This window comes from Diplotaxodon limnothrissa, linkage group LG1 (assembly GCF_057381915.1).
Source record: "Diplotaxodon limnothrissa isolate DT_005_m linkage group LG1, D_limnothrissa_male_GT1.1, whole genome shotgun sequence".
Taxonomy (NCBI): Eukaryota; Metazoa; Chordata; class Actinopteri; order Cichliformes; family Cichlidae; genus Diplotaxodon; species Diplotaxodon limnothrissa.
Window position 1 is genome coordinate 18701521 of NC_140596.1, and position 10647 is coordinate 18712167.

Consider the following 10647-nt stretch of genomic DNA (forward strand, 5'->3'; position numbering starts at 1 on the left):
ATCTTCCAACTCAGTGAACTTTAGGTCTTGTTCCCCTCGTTTGCATAAGAATAAAATCTGGTCCTGTGAAGTTCCCCAACCTATTGACCCAACTCCCCAGCAATGAATGGGACTGCTTTGAGGCTCCCCAGCCTCTCAAACGGGCTTTAACCATGCTTTAAGTCCCAATCATGGTAATTTAATATATCTTAAGCCTCTGGCTGTTTTGCTGAAGCCCCTCTACAGTTTGTTTTAGGCATTCTCTGCTTCTGGCCTCATCAGTGATACTCAGCGGCAAATTTAAGGAGCTGCTGTGGTACTACAAGTTCCCTATTAGTAGCTAAATAAGCCTTAGCGTCAAATAATTAGAAAAAGTATTTTCTATTGTTGTTCAGTCTTTTGATTTTAATAGAAGAGGGAAATCGCACCACATAGCTGATGAACAGGGTGATGAAAGAGTCTGACTATTCATTTATCTCACTTAAAGTGTAATATCCTCAGTGGCCTGAATTTTTGTCTTGTGGGAACAAATATACATACACGATCAAACCTAACTCTTGATGCTAGTTTAAACTAACTAAACTGTGTGGTGGAGGTCTACAGTTATGCAATGACATCATGATACATATAGTGTTGTCACTGTGATTATCAACAGAAAACTAAAATCTCTCAAAGTAATTAAGTAAGTAAAATTTTTTCATAGTGTCTTTTAAGACCAAACACGAAGTGCTTCACAGAGGAATCAGTAAACCTGCCCTGACTGATCCTGGCTGTCCTCACTGTCAGAGAGAACACCTCGATGATTATGCTCATAACAAAGTTCCTGTGCACATTTCCTGTGCTTATTCTTAATAGTTGAATACAAATGTGGACGGTGATTCTGCATCCTCTCTCAGCTAGTCTCCATGTTGAAAGAAAGAACCAACATAAGGTGTTTTAGTAAGCCGCTGGGCCTTGTCATGTCTATGTCTCCGTATGGCACTGATTCTGACAGGCAGTAAAAGAGCACTGTCAAAGACACCAGTCCAAAAACTCCCAAAGGGCTTAAATAATTCACATTGTTTTAATACTCAGCACACCACTTGCGCCTTCATGGTGTGAGAGACCAGTCGCATGAAGATTCACCATAAAGTTCATCACTCAGAGAGAACACCCACCAAGTCAACCACAGTAAAGCAGAGCGATGGCCTCACTGAAGGGGTCCAGAGTTCATGATTTCCCTTTATTCTGTTGCAGTTCTTTAAGCGATGAAATGCACACATTTATGCAACATACATTTTATATAAGCTTATACAGTTTTAGTTGTTTAAAATTGAAGTTTATCTCTTCAGCTGCTGGCATGGACAGCTCCAAACTTTCGCTCCTTATAGAAATCAGCCCGAATGCATTCACTGATAAATATTTATTTAAAAAAAAATTAAATGACTTGGCTTGTTAACCAAGAGTTACTTTCATGTGCTGTGTTAATATATTTATTAATCCAGTATATGGTGAGAATTGATACTTTATAAGCAGAGAGCGATCGAAACACAAAGACAAATCAGAAACAAACACACAGAAAGATTTAATTTAATCTGAACACAATTTTAATTGTAAGCTCTTCTCCTATTATAAATCGTATATAGAAGCATCTGCGCTACTCAGGCTGACTTATTGAATCAGGTTTCCAGCAAACAAAGAGTTATTCTGTTTCCAGTAATAACAGCAAGAAGAGGGCTAAATATTGATCTCTTTTTAAAAAAAATTATTTTTATTATTGTAATCCAGGAATTAAGTGCATGCCTGTGTTTACAGGGTGGGATAGTGTACAACCTACATGATTCATACCTGGTGTGGATGATTTTTTTAATGGAGTGTTAAAAATATATGTGGTTCAAGTTTTTTTTAGGGCATTTTACATCATTAGAAACTAAAGAAATGAAACATAAAATGCTTGACAACAAGGCTTTCAAAGAAAACGGTGTACTATTGTGCTGATGATGAAGGTGCTGCCATTTATGTGGATTAACCATCTTCAACTGTTATTTGACAAAGAGTGAGGAGATTTTTTTTGTCTTTGTTTTTTTCCCCTGAATAGAGTTCATTTTCAGACTGCAGGGAGGTCTTATTAAAGTGATCAACCGGATGAGGAGCCAACATTTTTGGTGCTATGACTGTCATGACTGTTAATCAAAGAAAATAGAAACATCCTTATTGGTTAAAAAAAACCCATCAAACTTGTTTCAGTTACAGTTCAGAAAGCTCTCAGCTTTACAAGCACCACTTAAGAGTCTCTAATAAGTGATCACATGATTCTGGGGACTGCCTTAGGCTCCAATGATTTTGTTCAATGGATGCATTTAGCAAACAGACTGGTTGTTTCCCATTAACTAAACTCGGTGTTCTACATCAGGGTCAAGTCAAAGAAGAATAAATAAAAACTCTCTGTGACTGGTTTTGTTTTTTTAAAATAAAGTGATTTTGTCACAACTGTTTTGAAAACAACAAGATGTATCTCGGGGACATAACTATGCTTCCATTAGTTTAAAGGCGTATTACAGATCAGAGCAAAGGATTTCAAACTGCCAATCTCAAGTCTTCAATGCTGGGCATTGTTTTAGCTCTCCGGGATGCTTGATGAGTTGGCAGTTGGATGTTTTCCCAAAGACAGGGATGGGACCGGTCCTGAAACAAGGACCTCATCAAAGTTTTTGGCGACAAAAGCCTTCCAGCTCTGCAGATACATAAACCCCTGAGAGGAGAGATTTCTACAGGACAACAAAGCACACATTTGTTTCTCTTCTCTTCCCGTCTCAATCAAAGCCTCTAATTAACACGGTGTCTTTTCAGATAGTGGAGATCAAATAGTAGCAATTATCTGTGCAAACTTTGATGAGGTGGAATCCCGTGCATTTATGGCCACACATTCAATAGTAATCTCAGTCCCTGGTTTGGTTCACTGCACAGCCAAAGCTTAGTGAGGCCCACTGCACCAAAAAACCAAATGATCTCTAACGAAGGTCCACACAATGATGCATGTAGTGCCAAAAACACTGACACACACACACATCTTGGGCTTGTTAAACTAACTTTATATTATTATAGAAGATTTATATTTTCAGTGATTATCATTAACCTGGTTAAAAATATGGATGTTAGTGACAATATTGGGCTCAACGCACCACTCGGTCATACATAGCTTTGAACATGGCTGTAGACTCAATGTAATTACATTGTTTCATAATAAGTAAAACTGGCTATAGGGAAGTAATTCCTGAAAGTCCTGCTAACTTAGGCTGTAAACTGTGTGTCAAGTTCAAGTTTATTAATCATTTTAATGCGAAATACAAAAAACAAAGATACTAAAAAGACACACATGGACACACACACACACAGACAGAGAGAGAGACAACTGTGACAACAAATAAGACAAAATTTTTAAGATGGGAAAATTACGTGTTGCCTGAGTGCAATAACAAATCTGAGTATGTTCAACCAAAGCATATTTATCTTATATTTCATCATATATTGTTGCAAAGATGTCAAATATGGTGAAAAAATAAGATACTGAACCATTTGGAGGAAAAATGTTCTTTAAGCTGAAGCTGACTGGTTTTTCTAATTAGCTGGTTTCATGCAAAATTCGTCCAGTGAGAACGTAACGTGGCATTATGCAGTAAAATTACTGTAAAATCTACAGTTGTGCTTTAAAACCTGTTAATTTTGCTTGTTTGTGGAAAATACAAACAACAAGCACGTGCGAAACAAACAATGTTCATAAAACAAGATCCCCGTGAGGCTGGGAGGGAAAAGGCTTGAATTTCATCAGGAAAGCACACAAGCACAGGGCCACAGTGTGTCTCTGTATCCAGGCAGGGCAATGTGTGCACATCAGGTTTTGTGAGGCTCTGACGAGATGTGACAGCCCGGCTCTCGCTCAAAGATCCCAGAATTTGGTCCATTTTGCTGCCTTTTCCATTTACAATGCTTCAGTGGAGATTTCTTTATTTCAGAATGGACAATGGTCTCTTTCTTCCTCATTCCCAACATCTCCCTCGCTCTCCCTCACACACACACATTCACCACACACACACACAGACACACGTACACACAAACATGCACAAAGCCTCGATGGCGGACGCACGCACACTTGCTTGCTGTCATGCTCATTTTGATGGTAATTAATGACATCACCACTGCGTGCAAGAGCATGGTGGTGTGTGTGTGTGTGTGTGTGTGTGTGTGTGTGTGTGTGTGTGTGTGTGTGTGTGTGTTTTGGGGTGGAGGGGTGCGTTTGTTTGTTGAGCAAACCGTGGGAACAGCAAGCTCTCCAGGGTGGCGAGTCAGGGCCTCCAACAATACATATGCTGTTGCTTTTCACCCAAACACCCTCCCTTCCCAAGAGAATCATTGCTCTCCCCACCTTTCTCGGTCCCCATCTTCCCTCCTTTTTTCCATGACTTTCCCTCCTTTGCATTTGTGGGAGTGTGAAGTGTGAGATTACTGCCCTCTCTCTGTCAGTGTGTCTCATCAGCTTGGTTTTTCCAGGTGGTAACATACGTCTGTAAAAAGACAGCACAGGAGAAATCAATCTGGACAAAACTATTTATTACTAAACCGTTTATTGCTTTGACACGGTGCATGCCACATCTTTTCTCCACATTTTTTTTTCTCCCCACCAAACTTTATATGCTTACGTTCCACTTTGAATTTGTAGCTGCGACTGTAAGGAAATTTGTTAAATTATGCAACATATTGCTTGTTGTGTGCAGTTTCTAAAGTGGGGCATCAGGCACTGATTACACCTTCTCATTGGTGTGAAAAGAGGTGCAGTGAAATGAAACATTTTGTAAATATATGGGAGATTTAGATTTCCTACAGTTGTAGAGTGCTTTACTTCTGTGATGATGGCACTTCACTTTGATTCTACTGCTATTTTGCTTTATTATTAGATGTATATCCGTTATTTTGGATGCGATATTAATTGTCAGAAAGAGCAGTCAGTTCCTAGCATCTGTGCATTAATAAAGGTTATCTTTGCCAGTAATTTTCTTTACAGAAATAAAAATATCCTGGGAAAGATGTGGGCATTGTATGGCCTGTACAGGATATTTCTTTATTGACTTAAAAAAATGGGTTCAAGAATTCAAGAATTCAAGAATTAAATTTTTTTTAAACGTTGAATTCATTTTTGATTTTTTCAAATCCACAAAGGCTTAATTTATACATACAGGTTCAAATATGTACATACACTCACTTAAATCCTTTAATACTGTAAGTAGTGCTGAAGGTTCTACAATGTCTTTTTGAACCATTTCTAAACAACTGCTGATTTTAAGACCATCAGTTCAAACATTCAGATGTGTCACCACTTTGCTGAGCTCTGGAAGAAGACCCAAACTGTCCCCCTCAGATGAGAAATGGGACGCCATGGACCGAGAGGGTACAAAGAAAGAACCCCCTGCTTTAAAATCTATACCTCCAAGCTCGACTAAAATTTGCAACTGCCCACACTGAGCCCATAAAATCTTTCTGGAGAAATGTGCAATGAGCTGCAATTTACAAAGGGACATTTAACCAAATGTTAGTGGGTTGTGTGTATGTGTGTATTTGAGCCTGTGAGGTTTAGAGAAAATCCCCCCCAAAATTTGCACAAAGCAACTTTGTTGCTTTTATTTTTAAGGTGACTGTTATTTATAGGTACACAGTCATGTGCAAGTGAACGCAGCTTCACAGTAAATCCATTGGAACTAACTTTTCTGAGAGATCTGAACTTTCTAGAGTTTATAACAAGATATGGTCTTTTAAGCTTTTATTTACTGAAGTCAGAGATCGAGCTGTCTGTTTAGTTTGTGGAAAACAGATTGTTGTGCTTAAGGATTACAATTCGAATCACCATTGTGAGACTAAATGTGCAGAGAAATACTAGAACTTGACTGATGCAGAGTGGGAATGGACATCTGAACCTTCTCTAGCTAGATACAGTTACAGATCTTCTCTCAGTGACAGATCACCTGCCCACTGTGTTGGAGTTCCACCTAAGGCACCGAACGTGACTTTAATGTACTTCTCGAACCTAAAATGACGATAATTTTTTATCAAGAATGAGAAAAAAAACTGAAAAACTGCAGACGAAGCCATTAAAATACTGTACATGAACTACAGCTCAAAATACTCTACAAATCTTGACCCCTCTGTATTGTAAGTCATGTAAACTGATATGTGTTGTTATATTTAACCTGTGAGGCCACGTGTTTAAAGTAGGTTTAGAAAAGTACACTACAGAGTTCTTACAGCACATAAGGTCGAGGGTAGAAAGCATCTTGTGGTGTCTATAAGGACGAGTTTTGGAAGGGAAGGACTTTAGTTACTACGTCTGCTTTAATAACGCAAGTCATTTTTTTCTTTCCAGCAGCATAGATGAATTGAAAAGCTGATCATGAATAATTTGTGTTTCAAAACATTGGTAAAGGGAAAGCAAACTTTTGAGTGTTTTTTATTTTTTAATCTGGCCTATTTGTTGTGTGTCAGTATATGTGTGCAGACTACTTTCCCATCCTGCCTGAACAGAAGGGCTAAAACATCTATGTAGGAGTCTCGAGCTTGTTTAAACAGTTCACCAGGCAACTCGCCCACCACCATGCTCCCTCACGTCTTCCTCTCTCTCTTTTTTTAACATTTTTAAAATGAAGTGAACAGGTAGGTGAAACCCGTTTCATTCATTCATATATTTTGCAATTTGCTTGCTTTGATATACATTTAAGACTCCTCGCATGTCTTCTCAACCCTCTGCTAAATGATGTAACAATGATTTTAATGGTAGGATAATTTGGAGCTGAGGGGGACTGTCATTTTAAATTGTACAGGTTTACTAACATCTTAACTAGCAAAGCAGGACCAAATCGCATTGATATTTAGCTTTTCTCGCAGTGTTTGATAACTCTGATCATTAACTCAACCTCAACGAACTGTATCTGTAACTTTTGTTTAACTTTGTAGATTTAATGTGTTTGTACTTTTGTGTTGTGTAAATTAAAATTCAAAATCTTATATCTCTCCATTAAACTGGATGCACGCTGTCAATCAGCAATAAATAGGTGAGAAATATTGCATTTTAGGGTTTATTACAATAGTACAAATGATCTTAAAGGCATTAATTAAGGCTCTTGCTGGCAGGTGCACCTAATTATCTAAACCATTCAATTTGGATCTCTTGCACACATTTTAAACCAGCTCTTATTTCCACTTGTTTAATCTAGGCAGGGAACTAGTGGCCTTTGTGCCCAAATCAAAGCAGTCCCCTGCTATGAATAGTGATTTTTCTGGTTCTCCTCATCACCAGTGCCGGCCTAGGGGTCTTCCCCCTGAGACTTTCCCATTTGACCCCAACAAATGGACTCTTGTCAACTGAATAAAAAGTAGGGATTGGTCTTTAGTGATGCCTGGTGTTCAGGCAGTGGACGTTTGATGAGTGATCACAATGACAGAAAGAATGCGACAGAAAAACCGCTGGAGCTCAGCACTCACTGGGACGTCTCGTGACAGAGGCAAGCTTGAGTCAGCGAGGTGGCTACTTTTATTGGTTAGATAATCTCTCATCGCATTTGATTGCATCAGCAACAAGCTTGTAATATGACTATCCTTAAGGACAATAAACATCATTAGCCTTGGGTTGTCTGAGAAAAAGCATATAGATTTGACTAATGATTGCCACTGTCATTAATTTAGACCATAAGAGCCCCTGATATCTTGCTCAGTGGCCTGGTGAGACCACTTGGCAAGGACAGTGAGAAAATGTAGGTTGTTGCGTCCATATATAAGCCCAGATGGACACTGCAGCCTGCTCCAATCAGCTCACAAAGGTGATATAATTGCCAGTGCAAGATGGGACAAGGCCCACTGCCTTTGGAGTTCTTCGGTCTCCTCCTTTTCCCATTGCACCTATTCTCTACCGCTCAATACACACTGATTATACTCCCCTCCCTCATTGTCCTATTATCCCCCTCCAACAACAGGCCAATTTGTCCCTCCAGCTTGGCTCCCGCCTCCCCTCCTGCTGCGTTATTTAGCCCCTCTTCTGCACTTCAATGGCAGGTGATTAGAGAACTTCCACGACCTCTTCGCCATTTCTCAAAAATCCCCCCCTCCCCTTCCCAGCAACCTTTAATCTGATTACAGGCTTTCTGCAGCTTTTCAGAGGAGGCCAGTCCCAGGAGGACAATAGCAGACCAAGTGGTTTCACAAACACTCTCGCCAGGGTCATATGATTCACAAGAGGAGGTGCGTTTACTCTCCTACAGCATCAGGTCCCTGCAAGGTCTGCCTGCACAGTGATGTAAGAGAAACATCTCTGTTACAGCAATCCTGGCTTCAAAAGTTTAAGACATCTCAGATCCCAGACTCACAACTTCTCAGCACACTTGATGGACTCAGCACTACTAATGTCAGTTTTTAAACAAACAAAAAGACCACAGCACTCACCTTGATTAGAAATCATTAACTGTGACTCCACATGGATAATCTTTCAAGCATTATCAGTGGCAAAATCTGGTGAAGATCATGTTTTAACCATAAATCAGTCATTTTACTGTTGGCTGTGTTTGCACGTCAGCTACAATATGTTTCACAGGTTCAAACCGTGTTTACCTACTTGTTTAAAATAACCGTAATGCTTGCCACACCTTTCTTTGTAAATATAAATAAATACATAAATGATTAAATAAAATTATTAAACATGACTTATAGATAATAATAAATTTACTTTTTAGCCTTTTTTAAAAAAACATATTAAACATTTAATGGTAGACATGATCATTATTAACAAATCCCGCAGAGTACTAAATGTTGCTCTGGTGGAGTTTACATCGATGCTGTCCTGCAAAAATGAACAACTATAATCAAAACTTGTCATGACATCATCTAACATGCAAAATATTCTGGAAAATCTTGATTTAGTTTAGGTAACAAGCATAATGCCCTGTTCAAATGTCTAACTTTAGTTTCTATCACATTCTTCTCAACAGTGTAAAGATCTAAAAACCAAAATTTGTGTGCAATATTTTTGGAAATCTATTCCAGTAAATAAAATATCCATCTCGGATTTTAAACAAACAAATGTTTATACTGCATAAGTTTTTCATGCATAAGCATTCAACAAGTAAATACTGTCTTTTACTAAGACTCTGATCTGTCTTTCATTAATACCAGTTATACAGATCTGCAGTGCAACACAAACATTTTAATAAATAATAGCAGCTAGTACGTGATGCTTTTTACTAAACTGATAACTCCAACTGAGGTAATCCCATCAATATCTTAACCCCACAGCGGTTGTTTAACCCCATCACATCTTTTATGAGACCTTTTCACCCAGTAAAGCCAACCAGACAAAAACCAGTGCAAAGCACTTGTCCACTCAATGTGTTTAGAGTTCATCAATGTCACAGTGACTGGTCAGGAAGTGATTCTATTGACTGGTCTGTCCAGGCCTCATTACCATCAAAATAAAGGGAGTCCAGAGACTGGGGGGCATCAAGTGTGTCTGTGATGACCTAAGGGAGCCTTGTTAACAACACCTCTTCAGAATCCCACCTTAAGCAAAGTCAGAGTGAACTTGGGCACTGTAGTTGTGGAGATCCTTCACAGATCAATTTTGCCACGAGTGAGATTTGAAACGTAATCGGAGAGGTGAATCTAAGCTATAGATGCTGAAAATGTAAAATTAAGCTTAGCTTCATTTACTTGAACATTTTAAGCTTTATTAACAGTCACCAGTTGGGCCTTTTAAAAAGGAATATCTTATTTAGAAGGAAATGAAAGCAAAAGTGAAAGTAAAACGTTTTGTTTCCTCTTCAATCATGTCTGCACATGACAGGCAAAAATATTTTGAGCTTTAAGAAAAAAGCAACATCTGTCTTAAATCTGTAATCTGAAACATACATGCATCATGATGAGATCTAAAATCAGATGGTGTGCACTCAGGTGGAAAGAAAAGTCCATGTTTGCACTGCTGACTGTTCACCTAGAAATGTCTTCATTTCATACAACAATAAATCATACACATCTTTACATCTCAAATCTCTCCAAGCACACTGAGCAGCAAGGGCTTATTTCACAGTAGGATAGAGAAAATATCAGCTGATCCTGCTTTCAAGTTACATGCAATCGTTGTCTTATAGCACCACCTTGTGGAATAACAGACAAGTATTATGAAGAAACAAAATTTCAAACACAAATGCTGTTTGTTTGTGTTGCATGTGATGCATGGATATACTTTTAGTTTTTAGTTTGCTTGTTTCTTTGCTTTTGTGTATTGCTTGTGAATTTAAAATTTGCTTATGATAAACAACCTTTTTTATTTTTTTCAAAGGCAAGAATAGACCTGTATATCTCATGAGAGCCATGGCCCGCTGTTTGGCTGGCATGGGAGGAACGTCAGCTAATGCAGGTTCAGTCTCTGCTCAGTCTCTCTTCCACTCCACCTGGCATCAGCCTACTGGTCTTTGTGTCTTGGTTATGTTATGTTAAATGAATTATTTTATATTCAAGTAAACCTACATCACATGTTGCCAATATCGACTTGTGATATAGATGAGTGGCTGGCACTGCACACACTTGTCCCAAATCTCTCTGGTCACTGCCAGTTTGTCTTGGCCTGGTCTCACAGGTCTTGCATCACTAAAGCAAATC